General features: G+C 41.3%; 1 long non-coding RNA gene across 1 annotated transcript; it reads right to left on the reverse strand.

The window, feature by feature from the left end:
* Window positions 1–19899: 19899 nt before the first annotated feature.
* LOC141374007 (uncharacterized) lies at window positions 19900–21661 on the reverse strand. Its single transcript, XR_012380536.1, has 3 exons — window positions 21505–21661; window positions 20612–20711; window positions 19900–20126 (listed from the first exon to the last, which is right to left on the reverse strand). It is a non-coding gene; the product is annotated as an uncharacterized lncRNA (long non-coding RNA).
* Between the last annotated feature and the right edge of the window lie 2259 nt (window positions 21662–23920).

Raw genomic sequence — 23920 nt, forward strand, 5'->3', positions numbered from 1 at the left:
GTCCATTTTTTTCCCCATTGGGGTTGCTGTCTTTTGCAGAAGTACCTTCAAGTATTCTATATATTAACCCTTAGGTTGGTTTACATATTATAAACACCTTTTCTTATTATTTCATCTGTTAACATTTACAGAAATACTCAGTTTTAATACAATCACATTTGTCCATTTTTTCCCCTACATTTAAGTCTTTTGCTTTATTTTGTTTAAGAAGTCCTCCCTGAACCAAAATCACAAAGATATTCTCCTATGTGTTCTTCTATTATTTTGTCATTTTACCTTTTACATTTAGATCCTTAACCCATCCAGAATCCACTCTCCCATGTGGTGTTAGGTGGAGATCCAGTTTTAATTTTCTCCATACAGCGACCCAATTTTCCCCAACTTATCTTTTTAAAAGTATGTCCTTTCTCTCCATTGATTTGGGGGCAATTTTTTTTTAATTTAACCAGCAGTTTTGCAGAGGAGAAAGCTGGGAAGTAAGGATACCAGGTAAGAGGTAGTGCTATAGTGCAAATAGAAATAAGAACTTGACCGAAGACAGTAGCGGGGGGAGGGTGGGTAGAGGAGTATCAGATTTGAGAGATAATTCTGGGGTTGGGAATTTGGGATGAAGGGGAGAAAGGAGAAACACCTTCAGTTTTGAACCCCACACATTCTGTGGCTAGAGATGACCCTACTGCGATATGGGCAGGAATGTGAGCAGGTTTGAAGGGAAAAGATGAATACAGTTACAGAGGTGTTAAGGTTGAGGTGCTTGTAGACATGCTTTGTTTGGCCCTCACATTTTTTAAAAATGTGTGCATAACTCAAAAACATCATTTAATAACTGGGAGCTTTCATCTAAAAATCTATATTCAAAAATAAAAATCTATATTCAGGGGTGCCTGGGTGGCTCAGTCTGTTGGGCATCTGCCCTTGGCTCAGGTTGTGATCCCAGGATCCTGGGATCTAGCCCTTCATCAGGCTCCCTGCTCAGTGGGGAGTCTGTTTCTCCCTCTGCCCCTCCCCCGCCTCATGCACTCACTCTCTCTCTCTCTCTCTAATGAATAAATAAAATCTTTAAAAATAAATAAGGGACGCCTGGGTGGCTCAGTCAGTTAAGCATCTGCCTTTGGCTCGGGTTGTGATCCCAGGGTCCTGGGATTGAGCCCCACATTGGGCTCCTTGCTTGGCAGGGAGCCTGCTTCTCCCTCTGTCCCTGCCTGCCACTCCCCCTGCTTGTGTTCCTGCTCTTGCTATCTCTCTTTCTATCAAATAAATAAATAAAATCTTTAAAAATAACTAACTAAATAAATAAATAAATCTGTATCTCCTTATTGCAAAGTGGGCAGAGTATCTGTCTTATAAGGGTTTCTTAAGACAGTTTAAAGAAAGAATGCGTGACTCAACAGTAATTGTTAGCAAATGATAGCTAGAAAAAAATCAAACTAAAAATTGGAAATGCAATTCCAGAGCTTAGGAGAGAATCAGAGCTCTGAGTCATGGCTTGGTAAGGCAGCGGTGTATGGTTCTGTCCTAGAATTCATGACTTTCTTGATGGCATTCTCCTCTCTTCCATATCCCCATCCCCACTTCCCTAAATCCCTAAAAATTCACACATAGAAAGAGCTCAATACATGTTTGTGGAAGAAAGGGAGGAAGAATGACGGAAGGGGCTGGGGGTAAAAAACAGGCATTTTCTTTCATTTGTCAGAAGAAAAGTGCAAGTTTCCAACTTACCTATGGTTTGTTCCTGTAAACCTAGCCCCACCTCCTTGCCAATAAAAAAGTTAACTAAGGCATATAGTTGCCGTGTATACTCCCAGTTCCCAAGAAGAGATTGCGAAAAAGAGATTTGCATTGGCTGCAAAATATATCTCTAAGCCTCCTTCAGTAAAATACTATTTGGACGGGATTTGTTACAGGGGCGCCTGGGTGGCTCAGTTTGTTAAGCATCTGACTCTTGATCTCAGCTCAGGTTTTGATCTCAGAATTCAAGCACTGTGTTGGGCTCCATGCTGGATGTGAAGCCCACTTAAAAAAAAAAAAAAGTATTTGGGGCCCCTGGGTGGCTCAGTCGTTAAGCGTTTGCCTTCGGCTCAGGTCATGATCCCAGGGTCCTGGGATCGAGCCCCCCATCAGACTCCCTGCTCAGCGGGAAGCCTGCTTCTCCCTCTCCCACTCCCCCTGCTTGTGTTCTCTCTCTCCCTCTCTCTCTCTCTCTCTGTTAAATAAATAAATGAAATCTTTTAAAAAAAGTATTTGTCATATATAATTAACAATGCCAACAAAAATCAACCAAAGAATACAAAGATGTAACAGTTCTGATTTAGTGCAAAAAGCTTCAAAGAAAAGATGGTTTTGTGGGAGGTCGTTTATCTTTTTCTGTTATAAATATATACATATATTTATAAATATATATATGTATATTTAACTTCTGAATTCTCCACAGCAACATTCAACTCTGTAAACACATTTTTCTCATGTTTCTGCTAAACACATTTTTTAAATAGCTACATTTACTTTAAATTCATTTCTTCAGAACCACCTGGTATTTGCTCTTTTTATGGTATGTCAAAATTGAAATTTTAAGTCTTCCCAATGTCCTAATAACTGAGTATCAAATCGCACTTGGCTTGTCCTGTTAAGTGTGTTTCTGATTTCACTTACTCCTTATAGGTAAGGAAAATTACCACATTAAATTTGAAAATGCATTAACTCTCATTTAAAAAAAAAAAAAACAGGCTGAGTTAAATTACCAAAAATGTTTATTAATATGTTATCATAGAATATCATAACTTTTAGAAGGGTAGGTTCTTCCATACAACTATTTGCCTAAAAATGCCAGATTATTCTTGGAAAGAAACCAACACCAGGAGAGAAAGTAAAAGATAGTTGACAGGGAAGGGAATGCCATGACGAATGTCCTGTTATCACAAGAAGGAACAGACATCTGGTCTGAAGTCACCTATGTACATGTATTTAAAAGTCTAATTGTTTTATCCCATCTCAATCAAAAGATCATTACAGTTCTTATTCTCAAGAAGCCAGACTCAAAGACACATAGAACCGGAAGGGGATTACTAAAATCATCCAGTTTTGTTTGCTCATTTTCCAATAAGGAAACTGAAGATCAGAAATGTGACTTTCTTCTGGTGACTAGATCATGTGTTCCTTTCAAATCCCTTTGCCTCAAGCAGCAACTGCACCAAGCATAGGTTATTCATTAAATGGGTGCTAAACTGTATTTCTGAACAAAGAATGGGAAGGGCCATTCTTGTTATGTTTACATTCTGGATGTGGTAGTTTTGCCAAAAATAAAAAGATTGCTAAAAGAAAGCAAAACAAAAATATAATGTAGAGTGTGTTACTGAAAAAAACCTTTTTAAGAACTTACTATTGAGGGGTGCCTGGGTGGCTCAGTTGGTTAAGCGACTGCCTTCGGCTCAGGTCATGATCCTGGAGTCCCATAATCGAGTCCCGCATCGGGCTCCCTGCTCAGCGGGGAGTCTGCTTCTCCCTCTGACTCTCCCCCCTCTCATGCTCTCTCTCTTTCTCATTCTCTCTCTCAAATAAATAAATAAAATCTTAAAAAAAAGAACTTATTGAGGATTTTTTTTAATGCATGGAAAGAACATAATGAACCCCCATATATCTATCACCCACTTGACACAACTATCAGCATTCTGCCATTCTTTTTAAGTTTTTAATTTTAATTCCAGTTAGTTAACATACAGTATTATTTTCAGGTGTACAGTACACTGATTCAACAACTCCATACAACACCTGGTGCTCATTTCTGCAAGTGCACTCCTTAATCCCCATCACCTATTTAACTTATCCCTCCACCCACCTCCCCTCTGGTAACCATCAGTTTATTCTCTATAATTAAGAGTCTATTTCTTGGTTTGTCTTTTTTTCCCTTTGCTCATTTGTTGTTTCTTAAATTCCACATATGAGTGAAATCATATGGTATTTGTCTTTCTCTGACTGACTTATTTCACTTAGCATTATCCTCTCTAGTTCCATCCATGTCCTTGCAAATGGCAAGATTTCATTTTTTATGGCTGAGTAATAATCCATTATATATTCTATTTTATATAAATATATATATAAAGTTTTATATATATAACTTCTTCTTTATCCATTCATCTATCAGTGGATGCTTTGGCTTCTTCCATATCTTGCCTATTGTAAATAATGCTGCTATAAACATAGGGGTGCCTGTATCTCTTTGAATATGTGGTTTTGTATTCTTCGGGTAAATACCCAGTAGTGCAATTGCTAGACTGTAGGGTAGTTCTATTTTTAACTTTTTGAGGAAACTCCATACTGTTTTCCAGTGTGGCTGCACCAGTTTGAATTCCTACCAACAGTGCATGAGAGTTCCTTTTTCTCCATATTGTTGTCAACACCTGTTGTTTCTTGTGTTGTTGATTTTAACCATTTTGACAGGTGTGAGGAACATTCTGCCATTCTATTTTTTTCCTTTCTTTTATATTTTTAATTTTTATTATGAATTTTTTATTATTTAAATTCAGTTAATTAACATATAGTGTATCATCAGCTTCAGAGGTAGAGTTCAGTGATTCATCAGTCTAATATAATACCCAGTGCTCATTACATCATGTTCCCTCCTTAATGTCCATCACCCAGTTACCCCATCCCCCCACCCCTCTCCCCTCCAGCAACCCTTAGTTTGTTCCCTATGGTTAAGAGTCTCTTACGGTTTGTCACCTCTCTGATTTCATCTTGTTTTATTTTTCCCTCCTTTCCCCTTTGATCCCCTGTTTTATTTTGTTTTGTTTAAGATTTTATTTATTGACTTGACACAGAGACAGAGAGCTCAAGTAGGCAGAGGCAGAGGGAGAAGCAGGCTCCCCACTGAGCAAGGAGCCTAGTGTGGGACTCCATCCCAGGACCCAGGAATCATGACCCAAGCTGAAGGCAGATGCCCAAATGACTGAGCCACCAAGGTGCCCCTGTTTTGTTTTGTTTTGTTTTTTAAGATTTTATTTATTTGTCAGAGACAGAGAGAGAGAGAGAGAGAGCACAAGGGGGAGGGGCAGGCAGACGGAGAAGCAGGCTCTCTGCTGAGCAAGGAGCCCTACGTGGGACTTGATCCCAGGACCCTGGGATCATGACCTGAGCGGAAGGCAGACACTCAACCAACCGAGCCACCCAGGTGTCCCCCCTGTTTTGTTTCTTAAATTCCACATATGAGGGAGATCATAATTGTCTTTCTCTGACTGACTTATTTCTATTAGCATAATACCCTCTAGTTCCAACCACGTAGTTGCAAATGGCAAGATTTCACTTTTTTCGATGGCTGAGTAATGTTCCATTGTATGGAATATCTTCTTTTTCCATTCATCTGTTGATGGACATCTGGGCTCTTTCCATAGTTTGACTATTGTGGACATTGCTGCTATAAACATTGGGGTGCAGTTTCTGCCATTCTTATTACCTGTGTATTTCCCCATCTTTTTCTTGCTTTGTTTTGTTTGGCTGGAATATTTTTAAGGTTTTTTTTAAGTAAGCTCCACGCCCAACATGGGGCTTGTTCTAGCAACTGAGCCATCCAGGCACACCTTGGCTGGAATATTTTTAAAGTGAAACCAAGGCGTTATATCATTTTACCTACACATATTCTATATATATCTCTAAGGGATAAGGATTTTTTTCTGAAGACTTTATTTATTTGAGAGACACAGCAAAAGCAGGCAAACAGCAGAGGGAGAAGGAGAAGCAGTCTCCCCACTGAGCAAGGAGCCCAACTTGGGACTCCATCCCAGGGGCCTGGGATCATGACCCAAGCCGAAGGCAGACACTTAACCAACTGAGCCACCCAGGCGTCCTGAGATGAGGATTTTTAAACAACATAACCATAATAACATTATCACACCCTGTAAAATTAACAATGAATTCTTATAGAGGCTAACATCTAGTCCAAGAGAAATAACTCTGAGAGCATTAACTTATTAAGATCAAATTCTCAAGTGACAGTCTTTCAATAAAGTTGATTAAAAAGAAGAGAATTTCAAAATTTAAGATTTCAATCTCATTTTTTCTTGTATTGCTCTGCAAATACAAATCTGGATTCTCAGATTCCAAGAGGATAAAAATAGGCTATGAATCAAAACCATTAATCATATCCTGTTATTTTTAGTTATCCATTTCTTCCTGGTATTTTAATTCAACATCAATTTAGTTTATTTAATCATACTTTTTTTCAGGTGGGAAAAATCATTTTTAGGTCAATTACGGAAAATTTTAAATTTAGAAGATAAATTCCAAGCTAAAGTAGGGTGATTGTCAGAGCCTATGTCCATGACCTTGGATGCAGTGCTTACTTAGTCACTTAGAAAGTGCTATGTTAATAGTCTATCTTATGACTCAATCATCTGCCACACCGAGGTGGTACAAAACACCCTCGAAAGACTCACTGCTAGAAATACAAAATTCACACACACAAAAATAAATAAATGGCAATTAGGTGACAGGCCACATTACACTCTGTTAAAAAAATAAAATTCAACAAGTAAATTCTAAGACGAAATTGGTTTTGCTAAGCAGTTCAAGCGTAGGTATCATCTCACCTAGCAACTAGTGGAGAGCTCCAAAGAGTTGTACAGAAAGGTTTTTATAGGAAGGAAGGTGGGGCAAAACATTATTAGCAAAACAAAAATATCTGTTCAGGTCAGTTCATCTTCCCTTAAGGGGAAGTGCAGGGGTCTTATTATGCAGATCACCCATCTTCATTTGGGGGGTGAAGGATGGAGAGGTTACCTCGGTGGTGTTGACCATAAAAATTCCAGGTTGATTGTCTTAAATTCTACCCCTGGAGAGTTTGAAACTGCAATTAAGTCTTGGTTTGCTGTCCTGAGGGCAGGTGACTCCACCTTGGGCCTATGGTTCTCTTCTTAATACCTCCATGCTCAAAGCAGACAGTAATAACAGGCATTTTGAGATAGCTTGTAAAATGTTTGGCTCTGAGTAAACTGAGAGTCAAAGCACCAGTGTTTTTCTTCTGTTGGAATGTTTAGAAAAGCCCTTCCATACACAACAGGTACTCAGTAATATTTGATTGGTTTTAATGTTGGAACCAAACTTTTCTAATATAGCAACTATTAAATTCCCAATATGTAAAATGCAATAGATATGTATTCAGGACGCCTGGGTGGCATCTGCCTTCAGCTCAGGTCTTGATCCCAGGGTCCTGGGATGGAGCCCCGCATCGGGCTCCCTGTTCCACGGGAAGCCTGCTTCTCCCTCCCCCACCCCCCTGCTTGTGTTCCGTCTCTTGCTGTGTCTCTCTCTGTCAAATAAATAAAATCTAAAAAAAAAAAAAAATAGATAGTATTCATCCACATCCTGGAACTGAGTAGGAGAAATGCTTTTTCTGACAGGTGCCTTTGCTCTGCACTCAGCACATTTTCTGCTGTCCCAAATCAATACACTCCTACTCACGGCTCATGCTGAATTTGTGTTTGTGTGGGTGAAGACATCCAGCACCCCTACTTCACTCCCATTCCCAACTTTGAGGGGAGCCAGAAGACAGGCCACAGTATGGGTGACTATGGGTGCATTTTTGGTAACAGGGGCATTTTCTAGATATTAATAGAGGGGCACTGATAAATATACTTACACATCAGTGAAGTGCTGATTCTTCTGGATAGATAGCCTGCTTGGTAAGGATGTCGTCCCTCTTCAGACAATTCTATTTCATCTTTTCCAGGCCTGGAATTCACTAGACCTAAATAGAGTTTATTTTATCATGTATGCTTCTAGTTACCTACCAGCTTGTATATTGGCACATTCTATCAGCCCACATATTCTTCTACCAGCACATCTTCACTCCCAACAATGGTAACATGAATAAAACAATGTCACTTGACCCTTTCCGTGAAGACTTCAGCTATATTGCAGGAGGGATGGTATGGGCAAATAAATTCATCTTACCCAGAGACAAAATCAAACCAATAAAAAAAATTGATGTTGTTGTTAGGAGTTAGTTGGACAGTTATGTTGTCAGGCCAGGGTCCCCAATGAGAAAACATGGAGTCAGGACCAGCTAAGACAAAACAGCACTAACATCCTGTTTTGCAGCTTAGACAAGACCATCAACATGTAAACATTAACCTAATAGGTAGATGGATACATGATCAAAGCCCTGATTGGCACATCTTAGTTGCTTAAGATAGTTCCATGTCACTATCACAAGCTGAGGCAGTTAAGACATAAATCCCCAGATGTCAGCCCAAGAAGACCATCGGCATGTAAACATTAACCTAATAGGTAGACAGATACATGATCAAAGCCCTAATTGGCATGCCTTAGCACACCCTGGTTGCTTAAGATAGTTCCGCAAAAGAGCCCCTAGACTTAGAAACTCCAGTGGCAACCCTCTCAGGTCCCCTCCCTCCTTGGGAGCTTTGTACTATCACTCAATTTACTTTGTTTTGCTACCCACCACTCTGGTCTACCTCTTCATTCTTGAAGCGGCACAACCAAGAACCGTGGGCACTAAAGGAAAAGAAATCCTGAAACATTGTCAGTGAGCTGTCTTCCTCAGGTATAGACCCCAACAGTTAAAACCAGAAATAGACTAGACTGCTTAACTCATGCTCTAACTAAAACCCATTGTGCTTATTTCTTATCGCACTTTCTTGAGGCATTGACGAAGATGTTTTGCAAGGAAAAGAACATTCCAACCGCCAGACTAGAAAAGCCCTGATAGCAATGGAATGTTTAGTAGACCACACCCCACACATCCCCTTCCCTGACAGTGACCCCCACCTATGACCACGTGCTCTCTGCTCTGCTCTCTTACACGTACCCCCCGGAACCTCTCTCTGTCAAACTCTAGATTCCATCTTGCCCGCAGTTATTGAGGCTTGAGCCTTGCAACTTCCCCCTGCTGAAATGAATTTCTCCCATTCTCTTTTCCAAACCCTCATCTCTTGAGCTACTGGCTTCCCTTATGATGAGTTTATCCGAGTTTGTTCAGCAACAGTGTTGGTAAACCCAGCCAGCAATTATGCTTTCGGTTTGTCCAGTCCCCTCGGGATTTGGGGGGATGGAGCAGTTGGTCCCGAAGCATGCCAGGGCTCACCTGTTCGTTTCTTTTCTTTTTTTTTTTCACCTGTTCATTTCTTGAGTTAGCAGCTATGATAGATTGGTAACAATACAACTTGATTAAGTTTTCCTTGTTAACTATGTCCCTCACCCAATCTTCTGTGGGTTTTGTTTGTTTGCTTGCTTTTAAGATTTTATTTATTTGAGAGAGAGCAGAGCAAGAGAGAGAGCACAAGCAGGGGTGAGAGGCAGAGGGAGAGGAACAAGCAGACTCCCTGCTGAGCAGGGAGCCTGATATGAGCCTCGATCCCAAAACCCCAGGATCATGACCTGAGCAGAAGGAAGATGCTAACCAACTGAGCCACCCAGCAGCACCCCTCACCCAATCTTCTTTGTGAATAGAAACAGTGCCTTCAGTATGTTTGCTTTCCCAGAACAGTGCATCAGTATAACATGATGAGTTTTTTAAAACACAAGTCCCCAGGAAAATCCCAGATTTTTTTTTTAAAGATTTTATGTATTTACTTGACAGAGAGAGAGAGAGCACAAGTAGGCAGAGAGGCAGGCAGAAGGAGAGGGAGAAGCAGGCTCTCCGCCAAGCAGGGAGCCTGATGTGGGGCTCCATCCCAGGACCCCGGGATCATGACCTCAGCCGAAGGCAGCCGCTTAACCAATTGAGCCACCCAGGTGCCCCAAAATCCCAGGTCTTTATCAGAAACTCCAATAAGTGAGTCACAAGAATCTGTTTGGTTTTTTCTAAGTTGGCTCCATGCCCAACATGGGGCTTGAACTCATGACTTTGAAAGCAAGAGTTGCATGTTCTACTGACTGAGCCAGCCAGACACCCCAAGAATCGGTAATCTTAACAATCCTTCAGGAGTTTTTTCTGTGAGGCCTGCCAGAGGAAGCTGGAAAGGTGGGTGGGGGATGAGACCAAGCCTTCAGGTAAAGATTTTTGTCTTTATTCAAAAGCAATTGCCTTTCCAGCAGTTTCCACCTCCCCATGAGAACATGCCCCACAAAAAGGACCTCCAACATCCGCCCCATAAGGGGAAGCACACGAGGAAGCGCCAGGTGCAGAGCCCCAGCTCCCACTTCTCGGACATGACTGGCCAGGTTGCTACAAAATCACCACAGTCTTCAGCCAAGCACCAATGGTAGTTTGGCCTGGGGGCTGCTCCACCGTCCTCAACCAGCCTACAAGAAGAAAAGCAAGGCTATTGCAATAAACAGACTTTGGATCCAAAAATAAATAAATGAGTGAATGAATAAATAAATAATAAAAGCAATTGAAGCAATTAAAGGCATTTAAGACAAGGAAAAAACTTGTTAGGATTCAATTTTCTTTTAATTTTTTTTTTAAGATTTATTTATTTGACAGGGAGAGACACAGCGAGGGAGGGAACACAAGCAGGGGGAGTGGGAGAGGGAGAAGCAGGTTTCCGCGGCGGGGTGAGCCCGATGCGGGGCTCGATCCCAGGACCCTGGGACCGTGACCTGAGCTGAAGGCAGACGTTTAACGGGCTGAGCCACCCAGGTGCCCAGGATTCAAATTTTTAAAAGATTACTCCAAGGGAGGGTAAAGAGAATTTCTGTTTCCACATTCTTACTGCTTCTCTAGGCATTTCCAACTAGCTTGCACAGCTTTTGTAATTTAAAAAATAGTAAAATTAGCGGTGGATATGTTTATTATCTTGGTTGCGGTAATAGTTTCACAGGTATACACATAGGTCAAAATTTATTTACCTGTACACAATTGTTTTTTCTCAGCCTCCAAACCCTTTATTTGCCCCGAACCCCGGTGGAGGTCTCCGGGGGGGGCAGAGCAGGCCCAATAGTGCGGTGCGGCACGGTCTGGTGCGTTCGGGTCGGGGCCCTCAGGCCAAAGTGGAGCCGTGCCCGCCCACGCTGACCACGTTGGTGTCTCAGGAGTTGGTGAGGATCCTATCCAGGCTGCCGTGCCCGCGACCGCCCAGGAGGCCGCACGGCAGCTTGAGGAGCCGTTCTGCGCACAGATCTTGCCCATGCGGAGCAGACTGCAGAGCGCGCTTCTCCCTCCAGCCCTGAAGGCCATGAGCTGGCCAGGGACCCACGATGTCCCGGGCCGGCTTGTCTGTGGCCTGCACCAGCTGCGAAGTCACTTTGGAAAGGAGCCCGGCCGGCACGGAGGTGCTGGAAACATTGGTGTTCATCACCAGCACTGGCATGCTGGCGGAGGCACAGAGGGGCTGGTGCACAGGAGCCCACCATGCGGGTGGGCTGCAGCCCCGGAACCTGAGCTAGTGACCGCCACCGGTGCCACTTGAACTTGTACACTTTAAATATATACAGCAGAGGGGGGTCTGGGTGGCTCAGTCCATTAAGCATCGTCTTCAGCTCAGGTCATGATCCCGAGGTCCTCGGATCAGCCCCTTGGGGGGGGGGGGTTCCTGCTCAGCCGGGAGTCTGCTTCTCCCTCTCTCAAAAAAACCAAAATCTTTAATATAAGTCAATCAATCAATCCAGCATATTGTATTTTTTTTTAAAGATTTTGTTTATTTATTTGACAGAGAGAGAGAGAGACGGTGAGAGAGGGAACAGAGGCAGGGGGAGTGGGAGAGGGAGAAGCAGGCTTCCCGCAGAGCCGGGAGCCCGATGCAGGGCTCAAACACAGGACCCTGGGACCATGACTTGAGCCGCAGGCAGACGCTTAATGACTGAGCCACCCAGACGCCCCTATTGTATTATTTTAAAAGTAAGTCATTTTGACCCAGACAAAGGTAAGGATAGGAAAACAAATTAGCAACTACTGAAATAGTTTACTTGCATAACAGATGAGGGTGAATTGAATTATGATGGTTGCAACTGGAATGGAGAGATATAAAGATTTGGTGATTGATTGGATATGGAGGGTGTTTGGGGATAAAGGAGAGACAAGGATCTAGGGGATTTTCCAGATTTCTGGCTTGAACAAGCTGGGTAGAGCAGGTTGCGTTCCCTGGAGAATAGACAGAAATTAGTAGGCAGAATTTTAACTAGACTGCTTTGGGGATCAGTACCAATCGAAGAGAGAGAAGGAAGTAGAATTAGACAGACTGAGAAGCTGATCTACATACAGTCCCAAGGAAGTCTCAACATATCCTATGTGGAGTTCTGGAACTGAGATGTCCCCTCAGAATTGTTCCTCAGATAAGATGAAAATGAGAGAGCCAGACTGCTACACCCTCACACCAATCAGACATCAGAAGGTGGATGCCTCTGGAAGGAGCAGGAACCTTGCGCAAGGCAGCTTTCTTTAGAAGAGGCAATCCCCAAAGAGGGTTCATATCTGAGGGCAGCCAGCACTCCCAGGAGCTGGTAAAATAAGTCATTCTTTTCTGAAGGGAGGTCTGGGCAGCATAGTTCAGGGTCCTCCACAGCTGATAGCCCTCTCCCTGGGACACAGGACACTTATTTCTCAGATTGCTAACACCTTTACAGATTATGAAGGCACCAGCTGCAAATACTATACTAGATTGTTAATAAAATTCTGAATTTGATGCATACAAAGGGGTTTTAGAGGGCTTGCCTTCTAAAATCACACCATTGGGAGAAAAATTCCCCAATTTCTTAAGATGATAATGATTAGGTTTCTATGGAAATAAAAACAACCTGAGGAAATGGCCTCTGCCTTACCTTCCTTCCTCCATACTGCTGGAATCAAACCCTTCTATGAGTAGTCCTTGGGTTACCATTACAGCCTTCTAAAACAGATGCTCCTGGGCCCAGGTAAATCATTCTCTACATTTTAGCTAAATAAATGTTTCAACCATTAGCCATTTGGATCCCCAGCAACTAGCACAGTACCTGCTACACCCTACATGCTGAATTAATCATTGTTGGGGGTAGGGCGCGCCTGGGTGGCTCAGTCAGTTAAACAACCAACTCTTGATTTCAGCACAGTTCATGATCTCAGGGTCATGGAGGGTCATAGGATCCAGCCCCATGTTGGGCTCTGCACTTAGCAAGGAGCCTGCTTGAGATTTTCTCCTTCTCCCTCTGCTCCCCAACCCACTCACACTCTGTCTCTCTCTCTCTCTCTCTCTCTCTAAAATAATTAAAATCTTTAACAAAAATAATTATTGGGGGGGAAATGACTAAGGAATAATATACATTAAGCTGTATTTCATATGTGATGTCAATAAAGATCACAGATTTTACCTACATTACATGACATCCCAGTTTAAACCCATTCAAAAGCTCCTCTTGCCCCTGGGGTAAAATCCAAACTCATTACTCTTTGCATACTGGTTTCGGCTTACCTCTGCAAGTTTGCTTTTTTGCTCCTACTTCTTTTACTTTCTAAACAGAGCTGCTGAGATACTTCAAAATCCTCAAACATGCCATGTTCCCTTTGGCTTTGGGGGTCTTTCCATTTGATATTCCCTCTGCCTGGAACATTCTTCACCCTTCCCTATATGTAAGCCAACTGCCCCTCTCGTCCCAATAATTGTCCTACCACATGCTGCCATACTTTTCCCATCACAGACACACACTAACTCACTCATAACACACACATACACAAGCATGTAGCTAATTCCTGTAAAATGTTTGGGTTCATCTTCCCTGATCACTCTTCTCTGCAAATCTGGGTTGCTTGCTTTTCCTTTGGACTCCCATGGTACATTTTAATTGCCTTGTCAGAGTATTTACCACCTTTAGTCATAATTGCTTATAATTTTTTTTTTACCTTATTCCTCCCATCTCACTTGACTATAAGTTCTCTGAGAACAGGCGTTTAGAATGTCTTGCTCATTTTTATGCCCTCCGTGACTGGCACAATAGCTGATATAAGTTCTTAATGAGTATTTGTTGAAGGAAAAGAGTAAATCAAGCATAGCATACATTAAGTTAAATGTTCTATATTAAAAATAAAAGCAAATAATACAAATTTATAATATATGACATGATGCTTACAAATAGCAAATATGCAATTTGAGTAATACATTAAGAATTCCCATTCCATTTATTTTCTGTGATCCACTTGAAAAAGGTGAACTCCTCCCTGTCATGAGGTCACTTCTGTGACCTAATGAATTTCTATGCAGAGGCACCTGGCTGGCTCAGTGCGTAGAGCATGTGAGTCTGGATCTCGGGGTTATGAGTTCATCACTTGCTCTATGACCTGGAGGTATGGTGGTGACTGATCTTGGAACCAAGATCCATGCCTCCACTTCCTTGTAGTCAGCAGAGGGTGACCAACTGTCCTATTTTGCCCCAGACTGAGAGGTTTCCGGTGCCATGGGACCTTCAGTACTAAAACCATGACAGTCTCATGAGTTGGTGTAGAGATTACTTAAAAATAAAATCTTGGGCGCCTGGGTGGCTCAGTTGGTTAAGCGACTGCCTTCGGCTCAGGTCATGATCCTGGAGTCTCGGGATCGAGTCCCACATCGGGCTCCCTGCTCAGCGAGGAGCCTGCTTCTCCCTCTAACCCTCCCCCCTCTCATGTACTCTCTCTCTCTCTCTCTTTCATTCTCACTCTCTCAAAATAAATAAATAAATCTTTAAAAAAATAAAAAAATAAAAAAATAAATAAAATAAAATCTTAAAATTTCTCTGTAATGCTTACTTCTAAGATTTATGCCAATTCTTTAAAGCCAAATTGCTTCTTAGGTGATTTGAGAAAATTTTTTTCCTTTTTCTTTTTTTTAATATTTTATTTATTTATTTGACAGAGAGAGAGCGAGCAAGCACAAGCAAGGGGAGCGGGAGGCAGAGGAAGAGGGAGAAGCAGGCTCCTTGCAGAGCAGGGAGCCCGATGTGGGGCTCGACCCCAGGACCCTGGGATCATGACCTGAGCTGAAGGCAGATGTTTAACTGACTGAGCCACTCAGGTGCCCCCCAAAATTTTTTTCTAATACAAGATGATAATAGTTATGATTTGTTAACAGTGCTCTTCTTCCTACTGAAGCCATGAAACCCTCAGCTAGTACCATGTGCTGGCTGATCGGCTTAAAAGTCACACTGCTAGAGAAGATGCAACAGCTGCTCTTCATTAAAGACATTTTTCTCCACTGTTCCTGGAAAAAGCTTACCTTTTGCAAGTTTGGGTGCTGAATAAATAATAATAATAATCTTGAGACCAAAATTTTCTCTTATCCTTTGGCCTTAGGTAAAGCTCAAAATGCCACAGTAATAATTAGAATTTATATTTGCACGGTTCTATGTAAGCTTAAATGCTTTCCCATTATCTCATTTCATAACACTCATTAAAATTGGATAAATAATTAATGCATTGCTGAATTGTCAATTCAACTGGAATTTTAAGAACAGTGACTAAGGAATTAGCTCACTTTCTAAATCAGTAATCTAGTGTAGTGTTTTAAATTGTATCAGATAGACCAAATTACTAATGATCTATTACTTAATGATTTCAAGCAACAGGATTTCTTGCTTTTGTTATTGCTTTTTTACCAATGGATAGTATTTGTTCATGCTTATTTTTTTGGTGTTGTTGTTCTTAAAGAATCACTTGAAAGCACCTTCTGTCACTGAAAAGAGGGAGATTCCACCAGCGCAGGTCATGGGGTACAATGCTCTGTGGACAGAGAAAGAACCTGGTCTCATCAACAGCATCAGTCACCACCATACCTCCAGGTCATAGAGCAAGTGATGAAGAGATACAGACCTGGAACCAAAGGTCAGAGAGAGTGTACAGGTAAGTTTTCCAGGCAACCTGGAGATTGCAGAGTGGATGAAGGCATCAAATTTGTTTGAAGTTATACCTCAGTCCAAACAGCAACAAGCTCTATACCGATTGGCATTATGAGTTCTCGAAGCAAGCCATTTAACGTCTTGGAACCTCAGTTTTATAATCTGTATCGCAGTTTGCCATGTAAAATGATGTGTGTGAAGGACTTAGCACCCTGCTGGCTCCCAGTAAGCGTTTGATAATTGGCAGCTGGAACAGGATAGAAGGAGTTAATGCAGCAATGACAACTGGGTGAGCACCACAACAATGATGTGTCCACTTGATGCCAGGGGGCTCTTGGGGACTAACTTCTTAGTTGTCTGCAGCTTGGCTAACCCCCAGGATTAAAAGAATCTTCTGTGGCATCAGACAAGGCTCTTTTCCTGTTAGTGGTTTCCAGCAAGGATATCTTCTCAGGGAGATAATAGGGACCCAAAGGAAAGTTGAATGTGGAAGTAGCTTGGAACCAAGATCCATGCCTCCACTTCCTTGTAGTCAGCAGAGGGTGACCAACTGTCCTATTTTGCCCCAGACTGAGAGGTTTCCGGCGCCATGGGACCTTCAGTACTAAAACCATGACAGTCTCATGCAAACTGGGACTGATCACCTACCCTACCAGCATCTTCTCAAAGTTGGACAAGTGGCCTGGTTACATGTAGCCTAAAAGGTAGCACAATTTTATTAATCATTACAATGATTAAGACTTTCCAATTAAAAATTTCATATAGGTAATATTGAATATTGAAATGAAGAGAGGTTCATTTCACTGCAATTTACCCAGGCTGTTAAATACTTTGAGAAGTTTTTTCTCAATTTGTTCAGTCACTATCCCTTTTCTCTTTTCTTCCTATTAAGACTGTGCCCTATAAGGTTAACAGTGGCCCAATCCCTGGACTATTGTACTATGAATTCCCATGTGAAACAATCCTCAGAGACGCTCAGCAACTCAAAGAAATTCCGAAATAACTGTTTAAGTAAACCCAGCAGAAAGAATGGAGAATGCAAAGAAACAAAACCTGAACTAGGCATGGGCTGCTGATACTTTGTAACACATGAAATTCTCTTTTCTTTTTTTTTCTTTTTTTTTAAATTTTTTTTTTTTAAAGATTTATTTATTTGAGAGAGCGAGAATGAGAGAGCGAGAATGAGAGAGCGAGAATGAGAGAGAGAGTACATGAGAGGGGAGAGGGTCAGAGGGAGAAGCAGGCTCCTCGCCGAGCAGGGAGCCTGATGCGGGACTCGATCCCGGGCCTCCAGGATCATGACCTGAGCCGAAGGCGGTTGCTTAACCAACTGAGCCACCCAGGCGCCCATGAAATTCTCTTTTCTATAGGAAGGCTGAAATTACAGAATTACTTACAATAGCCAAGATATGGAAGCAATCTAAGTGTTCACGGATAGATGAATGGATAAAGATGATGGGGGTGTGTGTATGTGTGTGCATGTGTATACATACATATATAAATAATGGAATACTACTTGGCCATAAGAAAGAACAAAACCTTGCCATTCCTGATGACATGGATGGACCTAGGGGGCACTATGCTAAATGAAATAAGGCAGACACAGAAAGACAAATACCACATGTTTCACTTATATGTGGAATCAACAAAACAGACAACCAGAAACAGACTCATAAATAGAACAAACTGATGGTAGGGGGATGGGTAAAATACATGAAGGGGATTAAGAGGTATAAACTTCCAGTTATAAAATAAGTAAATCACAGGGATGAAAAGGACAGTATATGGAATATAGAAAATAATATTGTATTAACTTTATATGGTGACAAGGAGTAACTACACTTATCAAGGCGAGCATTTTGTAATGGATATAAATGCCGAATCACTTTTTGTACACCTGAAACTAATACAATATTGTATGTGAACTACACTTCAGTTAAAAATAAAACAAATACTTAGTCCCAGTGCTAACAAAGAAATGTACTATCAACCTTCCTTCTCTTAATTACTATGGAACAATAAAAGATGAAATAAAAAATGAAACTGGGGTGGTTCCATTTATACATTGTATATACAATTGGTCAGGGAGGGAAAAAAAAGTGCCTTATACTTTGAGAAATGCTACAGGCAAAAGCCAGTGTTACAATTTTAGAGGTAATTATTGAGCACTGTATATCCATTAGGAATATGTCAGATTTCTATTTTCTGGGCTAACAAGTTAAGATATCCCCTATTCAGTACCTTCAATTACCTCCTGGCTAGTTTCCTTTTTAACCTTTTCCGCTCTACATTCCCTAGACCCACCCTCTTTCCCTTCGGTCTCTAGATTCTTGCCCTTTATCATTACTCACTTCCTGACTCTGGTGAAATTCCAGCCTAAGGCAAAGCCGTGAACCTGGCAAGTCTGTGTTGTACCATTTTCTCCTATCTCCTATCTCTTCCCTCCCTGCTTCCCCATGCTCCCAAATATCGTTCTCTGTTCATCAACAATACTATACCGTCTTGACTTGGGTCCACTGCTCCAAGAATTTAGTTACTTAGCTTAGCTAAGAAAAATCTGGAGAAATTTTGGGTGGACAGGAAATCCCAGTTAACTGAGATTTCACTAACATAGGACTTGTGATAAACGAGTAACACTTTTAACCAGATTGTATTTTTTATTCCATATAAGAAAGATTTGCTAAGCCAGTTCATAATAGACTGATAAGAACAAAGATATTTATTCCACTTTATATAATGTAATATTTTACATGTGACATATAAATGTATGTATGTAACCTCTTACATGTATGTAGTATGTAACCTCTTACAGCTTGACAAAGGTAATTTTTTTGAGGCCCTGGCAATATTTTTCTTTATTAGCAAAGTTCAATATCCGTTGAAGTTAAAAAAATTAGATTACATTTTCATACAGTATTTGGGTATTATGATTTTCATTACATCGGGCTTATAATGTTTCACAGTTTTACTAAATATGATTTGCTGGACTATTGGTGAAAAGAGACCAAAATTGTCCTGTGCACATAAACCTTTAAGAAACACTACTTACTACTGGTGCGCTTGATGGCTCAGTCGTTAAGCGTCTGCCTTCGGCTCAGGTCATGATCCCGGGATCCTGGGATCGAGTCCCCGCATCAGGCTCCCTGCTCCACAGGAGGCCTGCTTCTCCCTCTCCCACTCCCCCTGCCTTGCGTTCCCTCTCTCGCTGTGTCTCTCTCTGTCAAATAAATAAAATCTTAAAAAAAAAAAAGAAACACTACTACTTGATGGACATTGGGGAGGGTAGGTACTATGGTGAGCGCTGTGAATTGTGTAAGACTGAGGAATCACAGACCTGTACCTCTGAAACAAGTAATACAGCACGTTAATAAAAAAATTTAAAAAAAGATACACTACTAATAAAGCATGATATGGCCATTGATTCTTTTATCTTTTACCTAATATCTCATAAATCTTCAGTGCCTCTAGGTTTATAGAATCAGTCCTAATGAGAAGGGTAGAAACTTAAAGCCAAATAAGGGGCGCCTGGGTGGCTCAGTCAGTTAAGCATCCGACTCTTGATTTTGGATCAGGTCATGGTCTCAGGGTTGTGAAATTGAGCTCCATGTCAGGCTTTGCGCTCAGTGTAGAGCAAGCTTAAGATTCTCTCCCTCCCTCTCCCTTTGCCCCACCCCCACTCATGCACATGTACACTCTCTCAAAACAAAACAAAACAAAAAACCATTAGCAAATAAGACTAGGCAATCACAAAGAAAATCGGTCATATTATTTGGAGTATCAATTTGTTTTCAGTAAGAAACAGTTTGCCTGATTGTATATCACCAATTGGCAATTTGATAATGTAACCCTAAAATTAAATTTTAGAAAAAGCAGAACTGGAAATTGAATGACAAGCTTTCATTCACTCTGTTATGAGAACATTTCCATTATGACAAATTTGCCTATGCTGAAGGGGTGTTAGGAGAGGTGCGAATAATACAAAACAAAGTAAATTTTAAAAGAATATTATTTGGCTCTGGACATTGGACCAATACCTAGAGATTTTCCCCAAGATATTGGAAATAAGGGAAATAAGACTGCTCTCTGAGAGCTAAACTTTAAGATTATACACAATGGATAAGACCAGAAGTAAGCAAAGTCACCTTTAAAACACAAACTGGCCTGACCTGACTGTAACTTGATTTTTATTGAAACAAGTTTGCTAAGAGGTTTGGGTAGCCATGGAAACAGAGAAAGGAGCATACAGGAGCACTTCAGTGCCCATCTGAGTGCTGTCAAGGAGAGAAGAAGCTCAAATCAATAGCATGGCAGGATGTCCCTACTGTACTGGAGATCAATGTAGAAAGTTGCAACCATTGGAAATTGAGTGTTTCCATCTTTGGGACAACATCATCCTGTCATGGAGAGAGATGAATCAAGAACAATCTATACACATAACCCTACTCGTTCTGAATCTGTGCTCAGCAAGCAGCCTTCAGTAGGTTTGTCTGTGTAGTAAATACACTGGCTTTGCAGTCTTGAGTCTTCAGGTATATAAACTGAAAATTAATAAATTAATATTCAGGTATATAAATGGAAAATTAATAAATTAATATTCTGGTTATATATATCATTCTCATGATATATATTGGCTAATATAAATTCATCTGATTGCTGGAGGTGTTTTATGTTGCCAAAGAAAGGTACTTCTGAGGCTAAAACATTCTAGGCCAGATCCTAGAGGGTTAGGAAAAATTCACCAAGGTAAGGCTTCCCTGTCCTCTTGGGGACAGTCAGTAGGCCTTCCCCTGGCAATGACCCTATATCAGCCAAGCTTTTCCATTTCAAAAGACCACTGATACCAATGGGGGGGGGGGTTGGTGTGTGCTTGTGAACTTACCTCTGTTTATTATTTTATTTATTCTAACATTGCTGCAGTGACAATCCTTGACCAGATTGGTGGGAAATACAGCTCAGACCAGGAGAGATGGCAGGGAATCCTTGAATTTAAAATATACCATATGTAATTCATAAAGTGGACACAAGTTTCCATCTACCACACATCTACCATATGCTCAAACTCAATATTATCATCATTACAGTCCCTTACTTATAGATACCCTCACTTCCCTACATTGTACTTGCCTGGTAAATCCCAGCATGGATGAATATATCTATATTCTCCATAGCTGTATCAAAATGCTGTACACTGCTGGAGAAATCGTATAAATAAACTGAATGACATATTTTACATCCAACATCACAAACATCAAAAGTGCTTTCAGCAGAGCATGCCAATCCTACTCTGTTCCTCACACTAGGCTTAATTTTTCACTCTTTTACTTTTGAATCTTCCCCTCAAACTCCCACAAGCCAAGCCCTCTCAGCAAATTTCCTTGCTCCCTACTTCACTGAGAAAACAGAAGCCATCAATGGGACTTCCCTTTTGTTTCCAACATCAAATCATCAATATTCCCTACGGCTGCACCTACTTTCTCTTTCAAAGGTAATTCCTCCATCGGTGCCCTGAATCCACACCTTCACACCTTCTCATGGACCTCCCTTCCTTAGGGTTCCCTCTCTCTTCTACATAATTGTTCCTCACCTCCTTCTGGATTATTCCCATCATCATACAAACATCATCTACTGTCTCCAATATTTAAAAATGTCTCTCTTTACTCCACATTCCTTCCAGCTACCTTGTTTTTCTGTCTTGGCAAAATTCAAGTTCTGGAAATAACTTGACTGTCCATAATCTCCACTTTCTCAACATCTATTTCCTTTCCAACTCACCATCATACGACTTTCTGACGTCGTTACTCCACCAAAACTTCTTGTAAAAGATACTAGTAACCTCCATGTTGCCAAACACAATGGACACTTTTGGCTCCTTCTTCAGATGACTTGACCACTCAGCAGCATTTAACATATCTGAGTGCTCATGCCATCTTGTAATTCTCTCCTCTCATGCCTTCTGTGACATCATCGTCTTCAGGCTTCCCAGTTCTCTGGCTTCTTTGTTCTTTGCTATGTTCTCCACTTCCACCTAATCTTTACATATTGTTGCTGTTAAGACTAGCCATTTTTTTCTTCTTTTCCTACTCTCTCCCTAAGTGATCTCATCTGCTTCCACCACTTTAAACACATGTCTATGGAATGTGTGTGTAGAAGTCTGAAACCCAAATCTATGAGACTCAAATCTCTCTCTCCAGCTCTGACTTCTCCTCTGAGCTCTAGACAGGTATGTCAACTGCATACGTGATCTACAGTTAGACATTACATGAACATCTCAAATTTAACATGTCCAAAATTTAATTTTCCGTAATTTTTCTTTTTAATATTGCTCCACCAACCAAATGATTGTCCTTCCCTCTTCCAACACCATAATCTCTATAAACGTTGCTGCCATTCACCCTGTTGCTCAAGCCATAAATCTGTTGTAATTGATTTTCTTCTTCTCCCACATTTAGAAGCCATCATGTCCCACAAGCAAGTGTATTTTGGCTCCAAAATATATGCCAAACCTGTCTACTTCTCTCCATCTCCATGCCTCCATTTTAGTCCAGGCCACTGTCATTCTTCACCGTTGTAATTAGTTCATCACTGCCTAGCAGGGCGGCTGGTTTCCTTTCTTGCCTCCCCACAATCTATTTTTCACACTCTTCACTCCCAGTTATTTTTTTTTTAAAGATTTTATTTATTTATTCATGAGAGAGAGAGAGAGAGGCAGAGGGAGAAGCAGGCTCCCAAGGAGCAGGGAGCCCGATGCAGGACTCGATCCCAGTACTCTGGGATCATGACCTGAGCCCAAGGCAGACGCTTAAGCATCTGAGCCACCCAGGTGCCCCCCCCTTTTTTTTAAAGACTGAGCCATCCAGGAGCCCCTCTTCAATTATTTATTTGACACACAGAGAGACAGCAAAAGGAGGAACACAAGCAGGGGGAGTGGGAGAGGGAGAAGCAGGCTTCCCGCGGAGCAGGGAGCCCGATGCGGGGCTCCATCCCAGGACCCTGGGACCATGACCTGAGCTGAAGGCTGACGCCTAATGACTGAGCCACCCAGGCGCCCTACTCCCAGTAATCTTAAAATGTAAAACATCAGATCATGTGGTTCCTCATCTTAAAATCTTCCAAAAACTTTTCATTGCACCTAGATGACATTCTGAACTCCCTAATCTGGTTTCCAAGGCCCCTCTGAATCCAGCCCTCATCTTTGCTTCTAGCATAATCTTGTGTCATTCTCTCTTTTAACTAAGTTCCAGGCATACTCCTCCCCTAGTTCCTACAACATTCCAATCTCTTTCCCACATCAGGGCATTTGCAACTGCAGTTCACTTGGTCCAGAGCACTTTCCAGCTACTCTTCGTATTATTACGTACTCTTTGTACTGCTTATTATTATTTAGGTTCCAGTTTAAATGGACCCTTCTCAGAAAGGTACTCAGTGACCACATTTTTCTAAAGTAAATTCCTCCTGTTCTTCTCCCTGGTTATTTTTTATCTTGATATCCTGTTTGTTTCCTTCATTGCACATATCCAAACCTATTATTGGATCTGTATCACTAGACCAAGGTCTTAATTGTTCATCACCTTTATATTCCCATTACCTAGCACAGACAGGAGGCGTTCGGTACATATTTGGTGAGAAGTAGTTGTTATTTTTTTATGGAAGAATAATTTTTGTAATTTTTAAAATATTTTAGGGGCACCTGGGTGGCTCAGTCGGTTAAGCATCTGCCTTTGGCTCAGGTCATGATCCCAGGGTCCTGGGATAGAGCCCCCAGTGGAGCCCCGCCCCCAGCGGAGCCTCCCCCCAGTGGAGCTGTAGGGAGTAGAGCCCCTAGTAGAACCTGCTTCTCCCTTTCCCTCTGCCTGCTTCTCCCACTCCCCCTGCTTGTGCTCTCTCTCTCCCTCTTCCTGTCAAGTAAGTAAATAAATAAATAAAATCTTTAAAAATAAATAAAACCTAAAGAATATGTAATTCTTTATGAAACCTAAACAAGTACCATATATAGTTACACACACAGTATATACACTGTATGCACACATTTATCATTTGTGTGTCATAACAATTTTATGACTCACAAACTTCATTACACCTTAAAAGTGATTTCTGATTATAAAAATCAGGAAATTATAGAAAGGCATGCATAAAATATTTTTAAAATCTGATTGCCATAAGAAAACTGTTTGTTTTTTAAGATTTTATT

This window comes from Callorhinus ursinus, unplaced genomic scaffold (genome assembly GCF_003265705.2).
Source record: "Callorhinus ursinus isolate GAN/ISIS: 27379988/994484 unplaced genomic scaffold, GSC_fseal_2.0 scaffold13, whole genome shotgun sequence".
Taxonomy (NCBI): Eukaryota; Metazoa; Chordata; class Mammalia; order Carnivora; family Otariidae; genus Callorhinus; species Callorhinus ursinus.